The 27,055-nt window shown below is 31.7% G+C and overlaps 3 long non-coding RNA genes across 4 annotated transcripts in view; 1 reads left to right on the top strand and 2 right to left on the bottom strand.

Moving 5' to 3' along the window:
• Positions 1 to 27,055, bottom strand: part of LOC105143425 (uncharacterized) — a 95,902-nt gene that overhangs the window by 26,582 nt on the left and 42,265 nt on the right. The gene's annotated exons all lie outside the window — the stretch shown is intronic.
• On the top strand, positions 3,778 to 6,287 carry LOC147907155 (uncharacterized). Its single transcript, XR_015547736.1, has 2 exons — positions 3,778 to 4,800; positions 5,676 to 6,287. It is a non-coding gene; the product is annotated as an uncharacterized LOC147907155 (long non-coding RNA).
• On the bottom strand, positions 15,103 to 26,021 carry LOC147907156 (uncharacterized). The gene is made up of 2 exons (XR_015547735.1): positions 19,217 to 26,021; positions 15,103 to 19,139 (listed from the first exon to the last, which is right to left on the bottom strand). It is a non-coding gene; the product is annotated as an uncharacterized LOC147907156 (long non-coding RNA).

The following is a 27,055-nucleotide window of genomic DNA, read 5'->3' on the forward strand; positions in this document are numbered from 1 at the left end:
TTTCGACATTGTGGAGGGTGATGTTGGCCGTCCCCAATTTCTTCAAATTGGTTATTGACCTGGCCATGCGACCATGGATGTCACTCTGGGAGGTCAGCAAGGCGACTATTTCGTCACTCATGATTTCACTTGCAAATTCTTCTCTCTCTGATTTTCTTGATAATGCGCGCACTGGACGCGATGCACTCGACACTGCGGATGCCAGCGAGTATCCGGCTCGAAGGACCAAAAAATGTGCGGGAATGCACCGCGCGGAAAGATTCGAGTGAGAAAACGGCACAAGGTTGATATGATACGCGACAGTAAAGAGAACTCCGTTTCTTTGTAATTTAACAAAAGAATTTTCTTTAATATGCACAGTTACAAATTCAGAAAATATAATTAATTAAATATTAGATTAACAGAACATTAAATGCGGTCACCTTTTCCAAATTGTAATTGGAATCGCGGTGATGGAAAATCTCGGCGATTTTCTCGGCACTTCTCGAAAAGATTCGTTTTTCACGGTTTTCACTAAGCAGTTAGCACGGCGGTTTTACGAAGCGAGACTATGACTCTAAAAACTCTAAGAAGTCTAAAACTCTAAGGACTCTAAGAACCTTTTTGACTCTAAGAAGGAGGACGGCGAGATCGAAGCATTTATTGCTTTCGGCCTGGGCTTTCTTCTTGGGAAAAATCCAATAAAATTTTGCCACAATCGTAATTATTACGTGGCATTAGGTGTACAAAATTGATTGGCGCTTTGGATTCTTTTCTAACGACGTTCAACGTAACAGTCATGCGCGACAGAAAATCCGTACGTGGGATTGGTGACAGCGCGTGACGTATTCGTCGGAGCGCGGCGCTCGCGTGCGCGAATTGAATTGTTTTAGAACTTTCGAATGTCCGTTACCGGTGCCTGTTTGCGTGTACCGAATTGTTTTAAAAAGAACAAAGAACGCCAAATCGCTGATTTTAACGAGGATTAAGATCATGTTCTAGATGAAATCACGAGCTCACTTTATGCGTGCGTTCAACGACAATCACTGTCGATCAACCGAAAGAATTCCTGCCTTTCCCGAATTAACGATCTCAAACAATATACTACATTCGTGTTCTGATCATATTAACTTCCGTATTTATTTGGAGACTTAATTACCTTCAGGATTATGTTTAGATTCCACCCGAGTGCTACCTAGGTATCACTCCATTCTTGTTACTTACCGAATATTAAACAAGAATAACATAACACCCGGAGAACACAGATGGGAATCCGAACAGGTTTCAGCATGTTGATTAATCATGCGGTTGTAGGAGACAGTTTCCTCCATTAAACCAGCTTAACGAGGTTAGTTTTTATAACACACACACACACACATGCAAGCATCGGTGGAATCCGCAAAAGAAATAAACTTGCGCAACAGAAAACGGCGGAATCGGCGGAATGAAGCCACGACCAATCACGAGAGTTTCACCAATTTTCGCATTGCATCAATTCTGCACTATGGGACCGCACCCTAAGGCTACCAATTACGATCAAAGTTAGTTCAGTCTATGTAATTTTATATATGGTTGACGCTAAAAAGTTCGTTTCTTTCTAGCGTTGACGGATCATGATTAAGCTTGATCGGGCGTTGATGAAACCGGCCTTTAAAAACACAAATTCACTGCTAATGCAAAGAATTTGTGTGTTTAAAACAGTGGATTTTTGTGTTTGAAACAATGAATTTATGTTTTTAAAGCAATGAATTTGTGTTTGTAAAACAATGATTAAAACAGTAAATTTGTATGAGTTGTGTTGAATATTGATTACTTTTCTATAGTGATTTTAAGAAGGTCTTTATTAATAAAAGGTTCTCCAATAATTACGTTTCTTCGTAAATGTTTTACGTTAAATTTGATTATATAATTTCTTAAAAAGAGTGATCGCGAAAATCGCCCGTTTTTTTTTGGCACTTAATTTTTGAACTGAACTGTGTGCCAAAAATTTTATCTTCAGACATTAATCACAGAGAAGTTTAAAGATGAGGTGAAAATTATTATCAGAGCAGAAAGGAGTGGAATCAAACAGATTTTCATATAGATGTAATTGTTGATTCCCCACTCCAGCTATGATAACGATTGTTACCTCAACCAAGAAACTTCTTTGTAATTTTCTTTGTAATTAATATCTCATTGCAGTATATTATTTGACACACAGTTCAGTCAAAAACTTGAGAGCCTAAAAAACGGACGAAAATATAAAAGGTGACCTCTTTTTTGAGGTCTCTGTTTATATTTGTACATGTAAAGGTTATGTTAAGTTCAAATTATTTTAATATGTTATAATGTTATAATTTTATTATTCCAACCCAATGGCAACTTTAATTCTCTGTTAAAAATTATTACTCTTCGAAAAAAATTAATGTATTAAATAAAAAAATCAATTAAAAATTAAAACCAATAATTTTAACTAATTAAATTAAGTTCTATCAAATTCAAAAATAAACATAAATGATACTGTTTTTTGTTATTTATACAAACATACCTTTTTGAAAAAAGGTAAAAAAAGCACTAAGCATGTGTGCTTTTCGCGAAGAATTATTTGGGCCGGTTTTACCAACACCAATTACTTAATTGGCCGTGGAACTAACTAATTGTATTTTTTGTTTAGTAGAATTGATCACTTATGATTGACACCGATTCGGCTTAATCGAGTTGGTGAAACCGGCCCTTCGTATATAACTAAGTATCCAATTAATAGTAGTTTTAATTTTTTTCCTAAGATATTCTTTATTGAAGATCTTATTCCCAAGTAATGGACCTCTGTGAAGTTGGCATCTCATTTTTCAAAAAATGAAATTTTGATCACAGTTCCGAATGCACCCCGAAGAGTTTTGGAGTTCCCCAAAATTAAGAATAGTTCCGGCGAATTAATATAAAAAAAAAAATTAAAAATTTGGGGTGCTAACTTCACAAAATTCAGAATAAAAAATCGCGATATCTCCTAAACCATTAATAATAGCGCTTTAAATGATAATAACTTTTGGTAGAACTCATGGAGTGCTACTCAGAACTGCCACTAGAATTGCCAAAACTATAAAAAAATTTTTACCTTTCGGGTGTTAGAAATTTTCGATTCGACGAATGAAAAATAGCGATAGCTCTTAAACCGTTGGTCCTAGCGCTTCGAACGTTAATAATATTTTCATTAGAACTCGTGGAGTGCTAGAAATGTCGCAACTTACATATCTTTTATCTCTATGATGTTGAAAGATTTTTCTATTGAACATACTAAAATTGTTGTATTTTTTACTTTGCACGGATTTAATGGACCCCTACGTTTATGTGTATTTTTGTTTTGTCGCCAGTGTATGCGTTTGTGTGTATCTTGCTCTTGGCATAACTCGGAATCAACGGTGTGGATATGGCAGGAATCTGATCCGTTTGTGTGTGTTTTGTGTGTGTGTGTTTTGCGTGTATGTATGTGTGTGCGCGTGCGTGCGCGCATGCATGTGTGTTTGTTAACATGATCGAATGTGTCTGATGAAATGTGATTTAATTAATATAATTGAAATCATTGATTGATAACTAGTATATAAAATTTGTTAAAAATATTTTTAATTGTCTTTGTATAGTTTCCATTCTGCAAACCTACCATGGTATATACGATTAAATGTGGTGTTATTTCTTCATCTGATGCTATTTTCTGCTTAATCATTATATCATCATATAAATATTTGAGTGATATCATATACGAATGTTATATAATGCCTGTTATTTCTGTCGCTGGCGTATTGATGATACTGCACCAACTATAATGTAATCCTTATCATTCGTATTCAATTTTTTAGATATAGATCTAAGTGCACTGTTTTTCTCGATACCAATGGAAGTAGTATATTGTCCATCCGTAAAGACACTGCAATCTACAAGTAAATGCGATTGAAAGATATATTTTTCGAGAATACTTTCGTGGCACTTCTTACACGTAGAGGCTTTATATGTGTAGGAATTGTATCCAGTAGTGTTTCGCAGTGCCAAAAGACCGTTTTGTAAAATTAATGTACTTGTTACTGGAATTTTTCGCAAATGTTCATTATTGCAACAATGACACTTTTTACTTATAATTGAACTGGGAAAATTTACGAATAACTGTTCCGCTAGATGCGCGACATTTCAATTGGCATTCAAATTCGTTACATTTGTTCGATAAGGTGCAATTTCAAATATTGGTATCCATTAAGGATTTTCGCGCGATGTTGATAAATATTTTTCGTAATACTACTTACCATTAAAATATTTTTAGCGAAATTACAAAAATTGTTTTGTTTATTAATAGTATAAGTTTCGTTGGTTACTATTGCGTTAACGAATCAAATGCACATATTTCGCGAATCACGATAAAATTATCATCGCATCGGGATACTTTAAGCAAGCTGCCGTTTTTTAATACTGGTATAGTAACCCGCTATAAAGTCTTCATATTATCCCAATCTAGACAATTGTCAAGATAAGTAAGTTTTCGTTTTTTATTTAACTTTGGACCAATTTCATCGAAATTCGATTCTTTTTTAGCAGTTAATCTCGTCAATTTTCTACAACATCCCATATATTTTCTTTACTATTCGTATCCTGTTCTTTGCATGCTGTATTTTTGTTGGCCAATGCTAATAAAGTTTTACCTTGCAAGAAATTGATATGTTTGACGATGAATTTACCGATTTTCATTGGTATTTCGCTTTTAAATAACCTGTATTTCAGATCTGCGAATGATACTTCATCTGAGGACGTAGCTACTATCACAACGAAAGTGAGAGTGTATGATACCTGTCTACAAAGGTAAGTAGATTTTTTAATTTTACTGCATGTTGTGAATTATAAAACGCATTTACCACAGAACCTGAGACAGATTTCGCTGTAATATCCTCTGCTGATTTATAAATGGATTTTGTCCATTCCGTCAATCCATTGGCATTTTCACTGAAATTGTCTAAAAGTGTTTCCTCATTGATCTCTTCCTCATACATAAGTAGCATCTTCAATCGATGATCCTTTGATGACATCATTCACCGATCTTGAATGATTCTTCTAAAAGAAGAAGATCAGAATTCTCGTCACTACCTATGTCTTCATTTAATGCGATAACTATTATGGATATAACGATTTTATATTTTGTATGTTGTTCTATTTACGCTGTTGTTAGATTTACGAGCACATATAAATCGGCAAGTCCTTTGTGTCCTCCTCATTATCTTGATCATCGCGCTGAGCTTGTTCATGTACGATTGTGAAAGAAGTGCCTCTTGCTCAGCAATATTATGTACGAACATTATATACGATCGCGAAAAATTAATGGAAACTTTGGCAAAATTCGAGTTTAGAGCTCTTGATGAGAAGGATAAATCGTTTCCACCAGTAACGTTTATGAAAAAGTTTCAGATTACATGCATGCTCAAAGTTCTAGTATTACACCAAAGTATACTATATTAAATGAAAATAGATTCGGTATGAAAGATTACGTATTGCGTATTTTTAATATTAACAAAGCCGGAGAATTGAACCAGTCAGAAGCAGTAGACGATACTTCGTTTAATCTGTCTAATATACCAACGACTAAAAATGTAACATTTTCACTCGTTATTTTTAATGATGTATGAAAAGATATTAAACCTATAAGGAAAACATATCGTAATCATAAATATGTTTTGTTTCAGTCAGGAAAATGGATTCACGTATTTGCGTCTAAAATATGGGAGCAGAAAAAATTCCATGTGCATTTACTTTTAAGTGTGCTAAAGTTTTTAAAAGTAGCGACGCTAAGTACTATACACGTTTTATAGTTGTATGTACTGAATGCAGAATAAACTTTCCGGGCATTTATTGCAAAAGCCAAAAAAGGATGCAGACGTAATATTCGAATGTAGATTGAAGAATTATCAGTCAACATTTTGGCACAAAAAAAAGCGTCAATTAAAAGAACATCTGCGTCAGAAAATAGCGTCACATTTGTTGGACGGTAAACAAGATACTAGTATATGGAGAATGAAGCAAAATGCTTAATGGATAATGGCGATCTTATTCCGCCATTGTTATATAATGCTACAGTGCTACGAAAAGCCAAGCAACAAGAAACGGATCGTTGTCTTGAATTAAAGCATTTCCAATTCTAAATTTAAATGTAGCAAAGAATGAATCTTTTGCGGACATTATATGCAATATAGGTCTTGATTTCATTCTTCTGTATATATTGGACAGAAGAGCAGAAAATATTTTACAAGACTATGAATAGAAATCATAATAATTTTTTAACGATTGATGCCAGGAAATTTTGTGAAAAAATTAAAGCTCGTTAATAAAGAAAAAAGCCCTCATATTTATTTGTATCAGTGCGTGCTAATAACAGAAACAACTAGCACTCCAGTATTCCAAATGGTGTCAACTAAGCAAGATGCATCAATGATTACATATTTTCTTGTAATTTTAATGGATAGTGCCTTCATCACGAATGATAATAACAGATTTCAGCAAGGCTCTTCTTATGGCAAAAAAGCATTCGCAAATTGCGCGGATACATATTCTTATGCAAACATTATATGATATTGTCATTTTGGAGAAGCAAGAGAAATTGCCAAGTTGCTACATCAGATTGGATGAAAACCATTTCATTTGAATGATTTCAAAATGGGACTGTCTTCGCGGTAAAGTAGCAAAAGTTCGACAATTTTATTTAAGAATTTTTTATCGGCCATTTATAAAATGAGCAAAATACAAAATATAAAATCGTTATTAATACCAATAATAGTTTATCGCATTAAGTGAAGACATAGGCAGTGACAAGAATTCTGATCTTCTTCTTTCAGAAGAATCATTCAAGATCGGTGAATGATGTTATCAAAGGATCATCGATTGAAGATGCTACTTATGAGAAAGAGATCAATGAGGAAATATTTTTAAAAAATTTTAGTGAAAATGCCAATGGATAGACGGAATGGGCGAAATCCATTTATGAATCAGCAGAGGATATTGCAGCGAAATCTGTCTCAGGTAAATGCGTTTTATAATTCACAACATGCATTAAAATTAAAAATATCTAATTTTCTACTTGTTTCTGTGAAGATATCATGCGCTCTCACTTTCGTTGTGATAAAATAGTAGCTACTCAGCTGTTAAAGCATCATTTGCAGACCTGAAATACAAGTTATTTAAAAGTGAATTACCAATGCGAATCGATAAATTCATCGTCATATCAATTTCTTGCAAGGTAAAACTTTATTAGCATTGGCCAACGAAAATACAGCATGCAAAGAACAGGATATGATAAATAGTAAAGAAAATATGTGGGATGTTGTCGTTCGAAGAAAATTGGCGAGATTTAACTGTTAAGAAAGAATCGAATGTTGATGAAATTGTTCCAAAGTTAAATAAAAAAAGGAAAATTTACTTACCTTGATGATTGTCCAGATTGGGATAATATAATGAAGACCTTACAGTGGGTTACTATACTAGTATTAAAAAACGGCAGCTTGTTTAAAGCATCCCGATGCAATGATAATTTTATCGTGGTTCGCGAAACATGTGCATTTGATTCGTTAACGCAATAGTAACCAACGAAACTTATACTATTAATAAACAAAACAATTTTTGTAATTTCGCTAAAAACATTTCAATGGTAAGTAGTATTACGAGAAATATTTATCAACAAATCGCGCGAAAATCCTTAGTGGTATACCAATATTTGAAATTACACCTTACCGAATAAATGTAACGAATTTAAATGCCAATTGAAATGTCGCGCATCTAGCGGAACAGTTATTCGTATAAATTTTCCCAGTTTAATTATAAGTAAAAAGTGTCATCGTTGCAAACATTTGCGAACATTTGCGAAAAATTTCAGTAATAAGTACATTAACATAATTTTGTACATTAACAAAACAGTCTTTCGGCACTGCGAAACGCTATACTAGACACTATTTACGATAAAACCTCTACTTGCAAGAAGTGCCATGAAAATATTCTCGAAAAATATATCTTTCAATCGCATTTACTTGTAGATTGCAATGTCTTTACGGATGGACAATATACTGCTTCCATTAGTATCGAGAAAAACAGTGCACTTGGATCTATACCCAAAAAAATTGAATATGAATGATAAGAATTACATTATAGCTGATGCAGTATCATCAATATGCCAGCGACAGAAATAACAGGCATTATACAACATTCGTATATGATACAACTCAAATATTTATATGATGATATAATGACTAAGCAGAAAATAGCATCAGATGATGAAGAAGTAACCCATATAAGAAATAACATCACATTTAATCATATATATCATGGTAGGTTTGCAGAATGGAAACTATACAAAACAGTTAAAAACATTTTTAACAAACTCTATATACTAGTTATCAATCAATGATTTCAATTGTATTAACCAAAATTCATCAGACAATTCATCAGACATATCATGTCAACAAACACACCCACGCACGCGCGCACATACACACACACACACAAAACACACACAAACGGAATCAGATTCTTGCCACGTCCATGCCGTTGATTGCCGAGTTATGCCGAGAGCAGGACACACACAAACGCATACACACAAACGCATACACTGGCGATAAAATAAAAATACACATAAACACGTAGGGGTCCATGAAAACCCGTGCAAAGAAAGAATACGACAACAATTTTAGTACGTTCGAAAAATCTTTCAACATCATAAAGATAAAAGATATGTAAGTTGCGACATTTCTAGCACTCCACGAGTTCTAATGAAAATTATTAACGCTCGGAGTGCTAGGACTAACAATTTAAGAGAAGATAATTTTTTGAATGTCTGATTCTCTCACATGAGGGACAAAAATTTTTTTAATATTACAGCAGTTCTGTTGACAATTTTGGATAGCACCCCAAAAGTTCTATCAAAAGTTATTATCATTTAAAGCGCTAGGATAAATGATTGTTACGATTTGCGTTGTTGTTGAGATTTTTCTCCGTTTTTGAGTCAATGTATTTAAACAATTTACTCGGGGACCGGAGATTAAGTTGTGTAGTTAAGGATGCGATTCACTGGGAAGTACTGGATAATTTAAAGGAAGGGTAACCTTGAATCCGGTGCCAAAAAGATCGCGAAGTTTATAGGCGAATCTACGTGGATCGTACTTTGGAATGGTTTTGTAATTAGGAAACGTGAGGTTGATCTCCAATTTATTTAGAGTGTAGACAGGTTCGCGGGGTAAGTCTACCGGTTTGTCTTGGTCTAGCAATTGCGCAAGTTTTTGGAAATAGGGGAAAGGATCTTGATTTGAAATAAGGACTGATTTAACTTGGAACCTCAATCTCTTTTCTTTTTGTCTTCGTCCGCCTTTGGTAGGCATGGAGGTAACGCAAAAAAAAGAATTATAATGTTCCGGGGAACTGTCGTAAACGGGGGCCACGCTATTGGCAGCGACAGTCGTAACAGCTCTCTGGATACGAGGAAATTATGAATTCTCCGAGGAAGTGCTGACAAACGGGGGCCACGCTATTGGCAGCAACAGTCGCAACAACCCCTCAGATATTCATATATATATATATATATATATATATATATATATATATATATGTACTTGTATGTAGATTTAGAGATTAAAGATTTAGACGTTCCGTCGATAGATTCGATTTAATATCATCGTTTATTAAAAAGATAAATGCTATAGGTAAAACAATGCGAAAGTGAGGTTCTGATGAAGCGCGAGGATAGTTCTCACCTTGATAGTATAGCTGTAACTGACTGACTGTCTGAATAACCGACTGACTGACTGACTGGGTGACTGATAAATTGACCGAAGCAGTGTAGTAGTAGTAAATGAGTAGTAAGTAAGTAAGTGAGAGTGAGTGTGAGTCTAAGAGTGAGTCTGAGTGTAAGTCTAAGTCTAAGTGAGGTTCTGTCTTCGACAGCTCCTTTCATATTCTGAAAATGAGTGTGGGAGTGTCCTTTCAGAACCAATCGACACTTCCCAAAATTTGGTAGAACCTATACTCGCGCTTTTCTTGAGATAAGGCAGCAAGGCTCCGCGTAAGCCCTACTTCCCACTCTACAAGTTTATTCTTAATAAATAATAGTTGAATTGTAACAATTTGTTGTAATAAAAATTCGGTTTTCTTTAATATCCTTTATGCGAGGCGAATTCACTACATTCATATGTTTAAAATTAATTTAACTTTATTAGGAAAAGAAAAAGGGAAAAAAAAGAGATATTCGTTCTCGCATTCAGGAAGATTTCTATTTTACTGCTAATTGTTGAACTTAATTATTTAATCGTTAAACACTAATATAATATACATTATTATTAATGTTAATGTATAATACGCTTTTATATTTGTTATTTCATAGGGCTTCTTTGAGAAAGATCGTGTGATATTCTTAGACATTCTTTCTAGAATAATCTGTAGATAATTTTTATGACGCATAAAAGTACATAACGTGATCTATCTGTTAGAGTTTAAATAAAGAAATTGAATATACCCTCTTATAAAAGAGACGGAATTTCCGGTTTCGAAATAAAGATAAAATAAGGAAATCTAGCGATAAGATAAAAGTAAAGTATAAATTGTATACCTATGACGAATATCTATAAAGAATAAGGGAATTTTATTGGTATGTAACATGGTTTAGAAGATATCGCGATTTTTCGTTCTGCGTTTTGTGAAGTTAGCATCTCAAATTTTTTTTTGTTTTTATATTAATTCGTCAGAACTATTTTTAATTTTAGACAGAAACTCCAGAACTCTTTGGAGTGCATTCGGAATTGTGACCAAAATTTTATTTTTTGAAAAATGATGTGCCAACTTCATAGAGGTAAGTAATGACAACTTTAATTCTTTGTCAACAACTATTACACTTCAAAAAAAATTAATGTATCAAATAAAAACTTAAAACTCAGATGTTACAATTTTATCTGATTGAAGTTAAATTCTATTAAATTAAAAATGTAAAACACAAATGGTATTGTCTCTTGTTATTTACTTAACTTTAATGATATGTATAATTCGCATAAAAGATTTGATATTAACAAAATTGGCGCCAAGTGAAATTTCTCAAAATTTTATGTATTATTCCTAAAAAAGATTTATATCAATCATTGAGATCACGTGGCGTTGCTAGATCTCGATATAATAATATAATAGTAAAATATGAATGTAATATTTAGAAAAATAAGAAAAATAAGAATGTAATACCTAAAAAATGTAATATTTAAAAAAATTACGTAAATAAGAAGCGTATTAATATAAAAAATTAGAATCATATTAAAAAATATGAATATTTAGAAAAATAAGAAAAATAAGAAGCATTCCCAATGAGAGTTAATATATCTAGCGTGTATATATGCGATTGAGTTATAGAGTCGTAAATTATGAACGTTGAATATTATTAATTGTGTCTAAGAATAACAAATTTCGTAAGACATGCATTATGAAAGAGAAACAAATAGTAAACTTTATTCTTATTCAGTGTAAAGTTCAGATTAAATTTATTATTACTTTTATTATTATTTTTAAATTATAATTATCTTTTATTATTTATTTTTAATAATTACCATTCTAATTTTAAATTGTTTTTATAGTTTTTCTTACTCGATCTAGCAACGCCAAGTATTTTTACATGAAAAATTTTTCTACTTAAATTAAATTTTATCATTTTATACGGTTAACTCTTTAATTTTTGTGATAACATTTAAATTGAGCAAGGTAACGCAGTTTTGTGATAATGTTTTGTATAATATTTTGATGGAGAATTAAATAACCACTACTTCAGTTGGAAGAGAAAATGTCTTTGAATGAATTGTGATATAATAATTTCATTTAAGAGAAATTTAAACCATTTGGATTGGAATAGGAAGATCCTTCAATAAGATATACATACACTTAGGTTTCATTTCATAAAAGTTAAAGATAATACCATTTATGGATTAAGTATTTATGGATTAAGTAAATAATAATAAAGATAATATCACTTGTGTTTTACTTTTTATTTTGATAGTAGAATTTAACTTGGTGCCACAGTTGTTGATATTAATTCTTTTATACAAATGATACATATCATTAGATTAATATTCATTATTTATTTAATTTGGCATGGTATAAAGAAATGAGATTTAACTTCGTGCCAGTTCTTGATATCAAATTTTTTATAGGAATATCATTAAAGTTAATATTATTTATATAATTTTGTATCCGAATTATATGGAATTTAACTTGGCGTCAATTGTTGATATCAAATCTTTTTTACGAATAATACATAAAATTTTGAGGAATTTCACTTGGCGTCAATTTTGTTGATATCAAATCTTTTATATGAATGATACATATCATTAGAGTTAAGTAAATAACAAGAGATAGTACCATTTGTGTTTTACTTTTTTAATAGAATTTAACTTCATTAGTTAAGATTGTAGCATCTGAATTTTAATTTTTCATTTGATACATAATTTTTTTTCGAAGAGTAATAATTTTTGACTGAGAATTAAAGTTGTCATTACTTGGGTTGTAATAAGAAAACCTTCAATAAAGAATAAATTAAAAAATTGAAACTTGAACAAATTAAAACTACTATTAATTAGGTTGGATATTTAGTTATATTCAAAGAGCCAGTTTCACCAACTCGATTTCATGAACTCGATTAAGCCGAATCGGTGTCAACTATAAGTGATCAATTCTACTAAACAGCAAATACAATTAATCAGTTCCACGGCCAATTAAATAATTGATGAAACCGACCCAAATAATTCTTCACGAAAAGCACGCATGCTTAGTGCTTTTTTTATCTTTTTTTAAAAAGGTAAGTTTGTTTTAACTTACAAAAGAAACACCAGGTGAATCTCTTCGATTTAAATGAGCTTTTAGTATGTTGTTCTAAGGGGATGAAATCCTTCCCTGAAAAAAATCGATTTTTTTCTTTTAGATTGAATATATCGTCGAATCTGTAAGAGATAGAAAAATTTGAAGAATAAAAATTGAATGGCATTAAGAGTACTTTAAAAATATATAAAAAAATCTTTTTATAAATAAATAATTTTTATTATAAATAAATTATTTAAAAAATATTTTTTTTATTATAAATAAATTATTAAAAAAATATTTTTTTATTATAATTCTATAAAGTCTTAAAGCCATTCAATTTTTATTCTGAAAATTTTTTTCTATCTTTTACATATTTGACGATATTCAATTTGACAAAAAAACCGATTTTTTTCAAAGGAAGATTTCATTCTCTTAACGTGCGACTCAGCACATATAAAAATGTGTGTGTGTATGGTGTGTGTGTGTGTGTGTGTGTGTGTGTATCTTATTTTTATCCATAGAGCAACATACTAAAAGCTCCTTTAAATCGGAGAGATTCACTTGGTTGTGTTCCCTTGTTAGATATAATAAGAATATTTGGATTTTTTGTATAAAAACTCTTTTTTAGTAATATAAATGGTTATTTAGTTATATATGGTAAATAGGTGCTTAAGAAGACAGAGAAGACAGACAAAAAACACGTCCAAAAAATTTATTTTTAGTTATATTTTTAACATATTTTATTAATTGAATTCATATATTTTATTGATTTAATATATTATATAGAGCTTTATTAATAATATAAATATATATATATATATATACATATATATTCATATATACAATAGTTAAAGATAGAGGAACGTAAATGAGTTATATAAAAACTTCTCCTTATATATAATATAAAGATTATGTATTTCGCGAGTTTCCTCCGTGTCCAGATCCATTCTTAGAATGCCGTTTCGTGAACCTTGCAGTCCACTTCATCAAGGCGAGGAGCAGTCTGATACTCGTCAGGATGAAGTGGATTGCAAGGTTCACGAAACGGCATTCTAAGAATGGATCTGGACACGGAGGAAACTCGCGAAATACAATCTGTATATAGAAAGCACCCATGGAAGCTTCAAGAATACTTCTCCTTACACTTTTTATTATTTTCGTTTTGAAATCATACATATTTTTATATATTTTTACATATTATATATTTTAATTCTATTAATATAATATATATAATATATATATATATATATATATATATATATATATTAGGTGTTGGAATTAATTCGTAGCGTTTTACAAGTGATGGGAAGTACTTTCATTAATGTATTTTTTAATGCTCATGTGAAATAAATAACATTCTTTCATTAAAAAACGCTACGAATTAATTCCAACACCTAATAATATATACATACATATATATATATATACACAGTGCGACAAATATGTTCCCGGACACGAACCATATCTCAGCAACCAGTGGCGACATCTGTGTGTTCAAACATGCATTTTAAAGGTTGAACATTTTGCTATCATCTGTCAAAGTTTCATTCATTTTGGTTGACATATAACGAAGATATGACAGTTCATGTTAAACAAGATTTTGGTCGAGGTAGAAATTTTAATATGGAACAAAGAGCAGTGATTAAATTTAACGCAAAACTTGGTAAAAGTGCATCAGAAACATTCCGATCGATGCAACAAGTTTACGGCAGTCAATGTCTAGGTCGTACAGCTGTTTTTGAATGGCATAAGCGTTTTTTGAAAGGCAGAGAGACCCTTGAAGATGACAAAAAATCAGGACAGCCAATTTTGGTTCGAACACCCGAAATGATCGAAAAAGTACGTGTGTATGATTCGAATCGTTTCTCTACTGATATTTAAAGCCTCCTCCATCATTTTTAGTGATGCATTGCGATCGTTTGCAACAAAATCACGTACTTTTTAAAAAACGCTTATGCCACTCAAAAACAGCTATACGACCTAGACATTGACTGCCGTAAACTTGTTGCATCGATCGGAATGTTTCTGATGCACTTTTACCAAGTTTTGCGTTAAATTTAATCACTGCTCTTTGTTCCATATTAAAATTTCTACCTCGACCAAAATCTTGTTTAACATGAACTGTCATATCTTCGTTATATGTCAACCAAAATGAATGAAACTTTGACAGATGATAGCAAAATGTTCATCCTTTAAAATGCATGTTTGAACGCACAGATGTCGCCACTGGTTGAGATGTGGTTCGTGTCCGGGAACATATTTGTCGCACTGTGTATATATATATATATATATGTAATGTATACAATATTATTTATTTCCGCGTGCATATAAGGTCGCGAGCGAAATACATCACTGAAATATTTAAAATAGAAAATTCAAAATACTAATTTATATTTGTAAATATTAATTTATATTTGAATTATAAAGAATATAATTAATTTTCAGCCATTTGATTTGAAGTATAAATAATTTGTATTATATTTCAAATTGAAAGGTTGAAAATGTTTTGTAATTTAAATATTAATTAAGATTTTGACAGTATTTTAAATATTTCAATGTTGCAAATGAAGCTATATAATTTTATCTAGTCCTACTCGCATACATACATTTTTTTACATTTCTGCAATGTTGCAAATGAACCTAAAGAGAACATTGCATCAACATCACTGAAATATTGTGTAAATATTTTCGTAATATTTTAGAAACGTTTCTTGCGGATCAAAGCGGACATTTTGATTGTCATCCGAAATCTTGCAGAGACTTCTCAGAAACATTATGTAATGTTACTGCGACGGTTTTAATGTTTCAATGTTATGGTTGTGCAACGTTTCAGAAATTCTTTTGTGCTATCAGAGTAATTACTTCATATTTATTTTAATTATTTGTTATATTCGTTATTTGTATATAAAACAAGAAATGTTCAAAATAAGATTATTATTACTATTATGCATTAACTTAAGATTGATATTTTATCATTTTCATATCAGTTCAAAGTTATTTCGATTTGTTTCGAAAACAAAATTTTTTTAAATGAAATTATTATTATTGTGTATTAATTACTATCTTTTATTATTAAAACGAAGATTTTTTGTATTAAAAGTAAGATATAGCAATAATTTAAAATATCGAATTAAAATATCGAAATATCGATTTTCTAATCTGGAAATACTATCGTGCCCCTTTAGGCGAGTCGGCGGGTTGCGCCGGATTGAGATTATAGGATCTCAATAACGGTCCATACAGTACAGAACTTGCAATAATAATGCTGCAATGTTGCAGCATTGTTGCTGCAACTTTTGTGCTACAAGGGGATCGAGTTTTAAGTATAATTTAATCGATAGCTTACTCTGATTGTATTATTCGTGCTTTTATTTCTTTTCTACGTTTATTTCTTCCTAAAAGTAGAGATATTGCGATTCAAAGTCCAGATCTGTAACTTTCAGATTTCAGATACGTCGCTATTGTCGTCGACCAGCTCTCAAAATGTACGATTATACCGTTTAGCACTAGATGGCGCTAGAGGCGCTATCGGATATCTACATTCGAAATATGACGTTTAGAAGCTCACGGCAGTGTGCAGAACGCGAGGTGCTTACCAGGCAGTTTCTATACCCTGCGTACCAAGCTATTGATAGCGAATATTCGACACTTTAGAAATTAATTTTTTTATTTTGATGAAAATTGGGAATGAATGTTTTGTGAAAATTGAGAAATGTTGGAGAACTTTACTAGGAAATGAAAATGGCAAAGTGATTTGTTCGTTATCGAACTTTATTTATTTATAATAACATTTAACAAAAGAAGATTGTACGGAAATGAAATTGTACACCAGTATTTGTTAACTAAGTCAGGAAATGATAATGAAAAAGAGATTTATTTATCATCGATATCTTTTTGTTTATAATTTACATGACAAAAGGAAATCGAACGGAAACAAAATTATACACTATATTTGTTAACTAAGTTAAAAAATAATAATAATAATGCCATTTGTCATCGATCTCTATTTGTTTATGATCTAATACATGACGGAATCCATACAGCACAGAAAGATTGTAAAATGATTGCAGATATATCTTACTGCAATGTTGTTATATTGCAAGTAGATTGCGCAATGTATTTGCAACATTGTTGCAACGTCATAGCATCATAAAAATGTCCGCCTTCAGCAAGAATGCGCTGTAATGTCGTAGCAATGCTGCAGTGCAATGTATTTACAACTATTATTAAAAATAATTCTTTTAATATTACTGAATATAATTTGAAATATAATTTATGATATAAATAAATGCAAAAAAAGAACTAATCAATAATAATATATATTTTATATTATAATTATAATTATATTTTATATTTAATTGCATATTTTATGTGCATATAAGGAAGAGTGGGCATGAAAGAGCCATTTTTTGTCAAAATATGAAAAAAAAATTTAATCTGATGTTAAACAAATATAATCGCTTTCTTACATTTAAGTGTACTCATTTATTTATAAGATCCATTTAACAGAAAAATAATATTTGGTTATTAACAAAGATTTAATCATTATTTCTTATAAACAAGAAATTCAGCTCTTTTAAAAAAATATAGTTTTGAAAAAGTTATTATCTGTTTTGAAAGATTCAAATATTAAAATATATAATCTTTAATATAAATAAAATGAAAATTCTTTAACAAATATTATTTTTTTAGAAAATTTTTTAGAAAATTAATAAATATGTGAAAAATAGAAAATATAACATTTTTTTAATTAAAAATATTTATTGCAAAAGAAATGAAAATTTCCTTTATTGCCGTATGAAGTATGTGACCAGTCAGAGTACAATTTGCATTGATACCAGTCTTCATTACTCATAGAAAAATCTATTAAATTAATATGATAGATAATTGAAAAAGATAAAATATGGAAGTTAAGATGTGTCAAGTAACCTTCTTTTTTTTGAAAATTAAAATTTTGACAATTGTTCCACATTGTTCTAAGTTTGTTCTATATTGTTCCAAAGCGATACGTATTATCTTATTCCAAATCGTTCTCCAATAAAATGGAAAAAATGATGAATTTTTTGCTAGCCTCCCTTTTTTGAAAAATCAAACAATTTCTTCTTGCTATAGATTGTTCTAGTTGTTCCAAATATTGTTGTAAAAGGATAATTCCATATAACGAACGGAAATAGCAAAAAACAAAAAAAAACATTTTCTTGTACGGAATCTCTTTTTTTAATAATTGAACAATTCATTATCTATTCATCTCATTTGGTAAAAACTGTATTGAGAAAATCTAAGACATTGATGAAAGATGCACGACAAATATGATGGCAATTACAAAATTGATTCATTGAGATAAATTACCTGAACACAATGTTTTTTGCTCTGTGGTTAAGGTCTTCAATCTAAATATTTAAGATACTGATTACGATGAGTGTTTAGATATGTTAAATATTACATCTAATGTTTTCAATAACGCTATCGATGGAGATATTAATTCCGATAAAGTGAAAGATACTGTAGAAATGAATGATCTTCCTTTTACAAAACATTTAATGTCTTTGAAACGATATTATCGGAGCAAATGTAACTGGAGGAAAACCGAATGAAAACTATTGCCCTGTATACAACATCTAATGAATTATTTCGTGCCTTATTTCGGTCTGTGGTCAACTTTGGAAATATGCAAGTTTGGGATTTTGCGAGATAGTAATGCTGCTATATATATAAATTATCAAAAAATATTAAAACATTACATACCATATATGAGAACAAATCGAATATGCCAGTACCAAAATTTATTCAAAAACAGGCCGATTATGTCGAGACTCGCTTGTTGAAACGAAAATTCGACAGAAAATTAAAAAAAAATCAAAACATGAACAGCGTGATGAATTTGTAGAAAAGTATTGGCACCGAAAAAAGAATCACGAAAGTAATTCTTTTTTTAAATTATCTAAATTTATTTACAAATCGAAGACTAAGAGTGATCAAGAAAATGTTTTTGTTCCAATGAAGAGTAATCCAGCAAACTCGGTCCCCAATTCCGAAAAAAAATAGAAAGAAAATACTAAAATCAATGTTCCTTTTGTAATGGAAAAATCGACATCAAGTTACGAGTAGTGGTTTACTCGAGAAAAATTTTTCCCAAACAATGCGCAGTACCCACAAGACTTTTTAAATAAGACACAATAGGCAGATCTTTTATCGACAGAACCTGTCTCCAAACCTTACTTCCAGGTGATTAGATGATCAGGTAATAAATGAATCGTGATTATCACAAAAAGCAATTAATTAACATTTGCATTAATTAACAACACAAGCGACTACTTACATTTGATACCTTTTTTGCCCAAAGACTGCTAACAGGAAATCTTTATGAGCAACAATAATTGAGCTGAATATGTAAAAATATATATGACGATATGGTTTATACCTATTAATTTCCGAAATCACTGGTTGCTCGTGGTAATATTTAATTACAAACTTTTTCTTTATTTAGATTCGGTACATGGATAGCCACCACCACAATTTTTAAATCTATTATGCAACTTTATCAAAGACCATACCGTTTCTACGAACAACTCTTTAAAATGACAAGAATGGAATGTATATGCACCAACAGATACACTCCAAGTAACTAGTGACGATAACTGCGGAGTCCATATATGCATCTGGGCATATACGTATACAAGGGCAAATCAATAAGTACTCGTGTTTCAAAACAGGCGACGTTGCTGATGCAAGTTAGCATTACCATCGTGTACTACCATTTTTCAAACGATGCCAAAATTTCAGAGTGAAAATTCATGCAATAGTCTTGATTTGACAGCAATTCGTAGTGAATGTGTTTGATGTTTTCCGATACAATGGAAAAAGAGCAATATCGATCCGTGATTCGTTTCTTATTTTTAGATGGAATAACGTGCAAAGAAATAAAAACGAAGTTGGATGCCGTCTATGAAAACTCTTCACCCTCTATGACAACCGTCAGATATTGGTTCAATGAATTCAAACGTGATCGTTCGTCTGTTTTTGATGAGGAGCGTCCAGGCAGACGTAGTTACTGAGGAAATCATTGAAAAAGTTCACGACATGATTCTCGCCGAACGAAAGTGCATGAAGTAGCAGAGGCCATAGGTGTGTCGTACGGAACGGCATTTAATATTTTGCATGATAACTTGGGAATGAAAAAACTGTCGGCCCGATGGGTGCCGCGATTGCTTACGGTAAACAACAAGCGGATGCGGTTATCAATTTTAAAGCATGGTCGAATTGCGCTACGAATTGCTGCCGCATCCACCGTATTCTCCGGATTTAGCCTCCTGTGACTTCTTCTTGTTTCCATACTTGAAAAAATAGCTCGGTGAAAAGAAATTTACGTCGAATGAGGAGGTCATCGCCGAAAGCATTATTTTGCAGAGGCCTATTTTGCAGAGTTCGACAAATCGTATTTTTCTGAGGGATTAAAAAAATGGCAGAAGCGTTGGGAAAAATGTATCCTCCTAAAAGGGGATTACGTTGAAAAATAAAAAAAATTTTTGTGAAAAGCTTGCGTCTTCATTACGGATACTTATTGATTTGCCCTCGTATGTACTAGCTCATACACTACGAGGTCTGTTCAAAAACTATCGCGAATTTTATGTTTTTTCAAAAATTATTTATTTATTCATGAATATTTATTTTGTCCCCTTCAAAGTAATCCCCATCAGATATTATACACTTGTGCCAACGTTTTTTCCAATCCTCGAAACACTTCAAAAAATCATTTTTTGTGATCTTGTTCAGCTGCTCCTTCGATGCCGTCTTTATCTCCTCAATCGTAGCGTAGCGTCGTCCTTTCATGGGCCTCTTCAGTTTCAGGAACAAGAAAAAGTCACAGGGGGCCAGATCTGGGGAATACGGTGGCTGCGGCATCATCAATGTGTTGTTTTTGGCCAAAAATTCGCGCACAAGCAACGATGTGTGAGCAGGGGCGTTATCATGGTGCAAAAGCCAATTTCGCGGCGACCCGTCTCATGCCCAAATCATTGGTAAAAATCGAATGGCATGAGCCAATCGATATGTTTAGGTCCTCAGCAACTTCTCTAACGGTGATTCGACAATTGGCCAATACTATTTTCTTCACTTCATCAATGTTTTCGTCTGTTGTTGACGTGCTCGGGCGTCCAACACGCTCTTCGTCGTTCACATCTTCTCGGCCCTCTGAGAACATTTTGTACCACCAATAAACGTTGCTTCGGTCCAAGGTAGCTTCACCATATGCCACAGTCAACATTCGGAATACATCCGCGCACTTAATTTTGTTTTTCACACAAAATTTGATACAGATTCTTTGATCCATTTTTTGGAATAAGCAAAAATCGAAGACGAGCCAAAACACGTAATATATAAGTGAGAGACATGAGTACCAACATAACGCCACAAAAAAATCGAAAATCGAATATACGTAACCCGCGAAAATTCAAAATTCGCGATACTTTTTTAACAGACTTCGTATATTCGATGATAATAACATGATGGAAACACAAAAAGGCGAAGTTCTTATTACATTCAAAAGTAGCAAAAAGTGATGACGTGTGTAAATCTCGATTCTTGGTCCTTTCAGGAAACATATTATAATTATAAAAACTATTAAAAAATCAAAATTAAAACATAGATTCCAGATTAATCCAAAACCATCTGCAACCAACACGCGCATGCAAAACGGTAAGGCATGAAATTATATTAGGTACAATATACAAAAATCAATTACAAAACGCTTTAAAACACTATTAAAAAAAAAGTACAATAAATTAAAACATAAAAGTAAAAAAAAAAACAAAAAATTAAAAAATTGTTTTAAAATTAAAAAATATAAAAATAACAAAGAAACAAAAAGGGATTATATGCTCGTAACCTCCATGCGGTTGATCCTGGACAACGCTAAGAACGAGTAAAAATATACAATTACTGAACTGAAAGATCCGAAATTTATAAACGTTTCCTCTCGATGTTAAACCGCTGTCAATATTTTTGTCTAGAAGCGATCCTCGACTCGCTCATTCTCGTAGTTAAAAAATCGAGAAAAAATTGATAGAAGGCCGCTGTTCTAATCGGTACCAATCGATTGTGTATGATCTCCTTTATTGGAAAAAATCCTTCCGAACCCCATTACGAGGTGCCAAAGTACCCCTGTTAGTACTTTTATCGAGAAATCGCGCTTAATAAAAATATTATTTATAACTTTGTAATAATATAACTTATTTTATATTACTGACTCTATATTTTATTGAAGTGCGTAAATAATTTTTATATCATTTTAAACGATTCTCGTGCACGAGAATAAAAATTCCTGCCGCGGATCCGTGCCCGCTGCGTATTCGGCCCTGATCGGCGGCTGGTTACGACGGTCAGTTTCAGTGTCGTCGAAGACCACCAAGTAAAATCTGTCGAATGTCACTGAAGATTTTGGACCTTGACAATATATGTATCAAGATCATCAGAGATGTTGTTGTCAATGTTTACTCTATTTCATTTTTTTTTGCAATATTAAAAAAAATTTTTAAATCCAAATATTCCAAAAAATTATGAAAATTGATTGTAGAGTTTGAAAAATCTTCACGACAGTGACAACAAATGTTTTAACGAACACTATCATTTCTAATAGATCCTGCATACAGAACGCGGAAATACTTGCCGCGCAACAAAATGCGACGCGGTAAACAATTAGCTTACAACTCCTAACATATTCATTGGTTACCATGTCGCATTTTGCCGCGCCGTAAGTATTTCCGTTTCCAGTGAGCAGAAGCATAAATTATTGGAAATAATTAACAATATCATATAACGTATAATTGATTGTTTCCACATATGACAGCAATTCATTATTCAAAAGCCAAAATGTTTTTTAATGTCTGTAACAATGCTGCAAGATTTATAAAATCTTGCACCGTAATATGTGTTATATTGTATATTACAATTTATAATACCTACAATGTTGCAGTGACATTACAGTGCAATTTGCAATATTGCAACATTTCTGCAATGCTACTGCTAGTTTCTGTGTTATATGGAAAGGATATCAAACGGAAACGAAATTATACAGATTTGCTAACTAGGATAATGCTAAGCTAGAAGATAACGATCTATTCGACTTCGATCTCCATTTGTTTATAACTTAATATTTAATTTGACAAAAAGAGATTACATGGAAACGAAATTATACGCCGGTGTTTGTCAACTAACCTAGGAAATTATAATTTCACAAAGTGATCTAAAGAACCTCGACATTCATTTGTTTATATCTTAATATATAAAAATAGAGGAACAAACGGAAATAAAATTGTGTCTATGTTTATATAATACATTCTTCTTTCCGTCGTAAAATTACATTTTAGTATAAAAAAATATAATTACTGTTTAACAAAAGGAGATCAAATGGAAATAAAATAACTAAGAATTTGGATGCAAATGAAAAAAATGCAAATTGCATGCTGGTATTTGTTAATGCAAACGAAATTACATGCTGATATTTGTTAATACAAAATGCATGATATCAGTATCCTTTTAAATAAAGGTATAAAAAAAAACGCTAAGAATATGCATTTCGAATAGAATCTAAATGATAAGTTACGTATCTTTTTATCTTAACAAGTTAAAGGAAGGTATTAATCTTCGAGGGTTTCGCAACCACTTGGACATCGTTTAATTTCAATGTTTTCTTATGTATTTGTCTTCATAGAGACTGAAAATAATCATTATAATGACGCCTTAAAGAAACTTAAGGAAAAATTGATACATTGAAATAAAGTCCTTATTCGCATCATTATAAAATCACAATCAGTTATGCCTCAGTAATTTAGAAATTAATTCCAAATTGAATAAAATGCAAATAATATTGCACCATAAAACATTAATTAGATTATATTTTTCATTAGAACATTTGTTAAAAAAAAATAATAATCTTATGAAAAATATGAAAATTTGAAAATACGATAAAACATTAACTAGTGCTTTCCAACTAATCTTTTTTTTATCGTTTTATATTTTTAAATTCGATTTATATTGACTGTAATATTAATAATTGGCAACTAAAAAGTTTTTTATTTAAAAAATAACGATAAATGATGAGATACTCTCCTTCTTTTTATTCGGATTTGACGGGAATGTGGTAAAGTTACATTTTACATATTACATATTTACATATACATTTACATATATTTCTGACCAATCTAAGATGATTTTTTCTTTATGAAAATTTTCAAGCTTAGTTTTCAAATTATGCGAAGAAATAGTTAACGTATCACAGATCGCGTATAGGGGATGGGCAGGAGCGGTGCTTTACGCACACTGACCGCAAATTACGCACACTTTGATGCATTCACATGTTTATAAAAACACGTTTATTCTTTTCCCTCTACCACACTATCACTTTATCTTTCACATTAAATATGCTTATTTCATTAAATTATAAAATAAAAATAATGAAATTAAAATAAATATTGAACCCTTTGAATCGAATTGCATTTTAATTATTAGGTGTACAACTTTGCTTCCGCCGTTTTTTTTCCGAAATTCGAGGCTTTATTGTAAAAACTGGTTATATGATTCAAAGTATTGTCCATCGCTGATCATTATTTTCTCCCATCTTTCGAGCAGCGTACGAATCCCGCATCGAAAAAACTGGTCATTTTGAGGCGATCCACGAATCGATCCAATTTTTTACTTCTTCATAAGACCGGAAGTGCTGGCCAGGTCGTGTGCCATTGATCGAAACAAGTGATAGTCAGAGGGAGCAACGTCTGGAGAATACGGTGGGTGGGGTAACTTCCCATTTCAACGTTTCCAAGTATATCTTGAACACTTTTGCAACATGGGGTCGAGCAAGCAAAATCACTTTATCGTGTCCCTCGTTGCAGCCATTTGTCTTTCAATGCTCGGCTCAAACGCATCAATTGCGTTCGATACTCATCGCCTGTGATTGTTTCAGTCGGTTTTAACAGCTCATAATACACTACGCCGAGCTGGTCCCACCAAATACAGAGCATGACCTTGGAGCCGTGAATATTCGGTTTGGCCGTCGACGTGGAAGCATGGCCGGGAACTCCCAATGATTTTCTGCGCTTGGGGTTATCGTAATTAATCCATTTTTTGTCCCCAGTCACATTGCAGAAATCCCTTCCGAGTGCCTTTCAAGCAGCTGTTCACAAGCAAACAAACGCCGTTCAACATCTCTCAGCTTCAACTCGTACAGCACCCAATTTCCTTGCTTCTGAATCATTCCCATGACTTTGAGGCGTTTTGAAATAGCTTGTTGAGTCAATCACTCCCAATGATCGTGCCAATTCTTCTTGATTTTGACACGAGTCTTGATCAAGTAATGCCTTCAATTCTGCATCTTCGAAAACCTTCTGTCTTCCACCGCTATGCCGCTATGTCTTCGACGTCAAAATCACCATTCTTGAAGCATTGAAACCACTTACGACACTTCTTTCATTAATAACGGCCTCACCATAAGTGTTTGAGAGCATTCGATGAACCTCAGCCGCAGATTTCTTCATATTGAAGCAGAAAATTTAAACCTCCCGCAAATGACGAGAATTTGGCTCGTAAACTGACATTTTCAATCGAGAATAACTTCATGATGCAGATACAAATCGATTAATGTTTCTATGGGATTATGTTGACAGATGCTCAAGTTTATTGTATGATGTTTATTCTATGATCTATTTATTTCGATCATCACTTACCGCTAAAGCCATCTATAGGATGGCTTTTTATAGGAAAACGGCGGAAGTTGTACACCTAGTACATTAATAAAATTGTTAAAAAAATGTCGTAAAAGAGCAAAATTAGACAATAATTACATGCGATAAACATTATAAAATTATTATTGACATACAAAACATAATTATTTCAGTACGTCGAATTCTAAGAGCGAATTCTTACAATTTGACGTACTGAAATTCTTGTTAAACTTGTAGAATTGTATGTTAATAGGCATTGTATGTTAATTGCATTCTAATACTTGTGGCACGCAATTATTGTTTAATTTTTCAATTTTACAAAAATTTCTTTAACAATTTTATTTGCGCTACGCACTCGTAATATTTATTACATACTTATGAGAAGTTTTATGAGAAACGCGATTGTGCATTAGTATTCAAAGAGTTATGAATGTTCAAAATAAAAATGTAAGCCAAATACACTTTAAAAAATTGTATTTGGCTTACATTTTACTTACTTATTATTATCTTATAAAATTGTTATTACTTTGTAGATGTTCAATGATTCCATTTTGCTTTAGCTTCTTGAAACAGGAGGACTAAATTTAGGTGCACCATAATAGTGCTTAACACAACTGTTTACTGTAGGTTTGTTCGCGTCGTATGCTGCAAATTAACCCAGAGAGCATTTGGATCACAGATGGCGGTTGGAGCATTCATGTGCTTCAATGTTCAGTAACACGAACGAATTTAAGACAATTGAGCATGTCACCTGGTCTAATCCGTGAGACCACTCGAATGGATTGGACATGTCTCGTTTCGTTTCGGATATTTTGTGTTTACCTCGATTATTTGAAAAGCATTTTTATACAAAATAAATGCGTTTTTAATAAATATAAAAGTTATATTATATTTTTATATTATATTATAATATATTATATTTTATTGTATTAATATTTTTTTTAAATTTTTCTAATTTAATTTATTTATCCTTTTTATTTTATTTATTTATTTATTTTATTTTATTATTTTATTTTATTAACATTATATTTTATTGTTATATTATATTTTTATATTTTTATCAAAAACGCATTTATTAAATGCATTTTTATACAAAATGAATCTGAAATATTTTTTTCGATACGTTTTCAACCATTATATATGCGTGCGTAATATGCTCCACTACTACCTTCTAAGGTGAGGCAAATGGAGCGTGCTCTTAATTAATCATAGAATATGCTCTAATACGACGCGAATATTGGAGCGTTAGCCATGTTGGAGAGTGCGACGCAAACAAACCTAGAAATTCACTTCCATTACTCAAATATTAAATGTCTTATAGATATCAAGTCACACGTTTCCGTGATGAAATTCTTCTTTTATTAAATTTTGTCACGTTTCAATATATTGACACATTTTGATTACACTCACTTGATAATACGAGGAATTTATTAACTGATTTATCATGATTTATCATTCACTGATTAATCACTAACAATTACAAACGATTGATTATTTGACGATTGAAAATCACACAAAGTTTTAAAACACGTGTATAAGTTCATATA

Source organism: Acromyrmex echinatior, chromosome 16 (genome assembly GCF_024713525.1).
Source record: "Acromyrmex echinatior isolate Ae372 chromosome 16, ASM2471352v2, whole genome shotgun sequence".
Taxonomy (NCBI): domain Eukaryota; kingdom Metazoa; phylum Arthropoda; class Insecta; order Hymenoptera; family Formicidae; genus Acromyrmex; species Acromyrmex echinatior.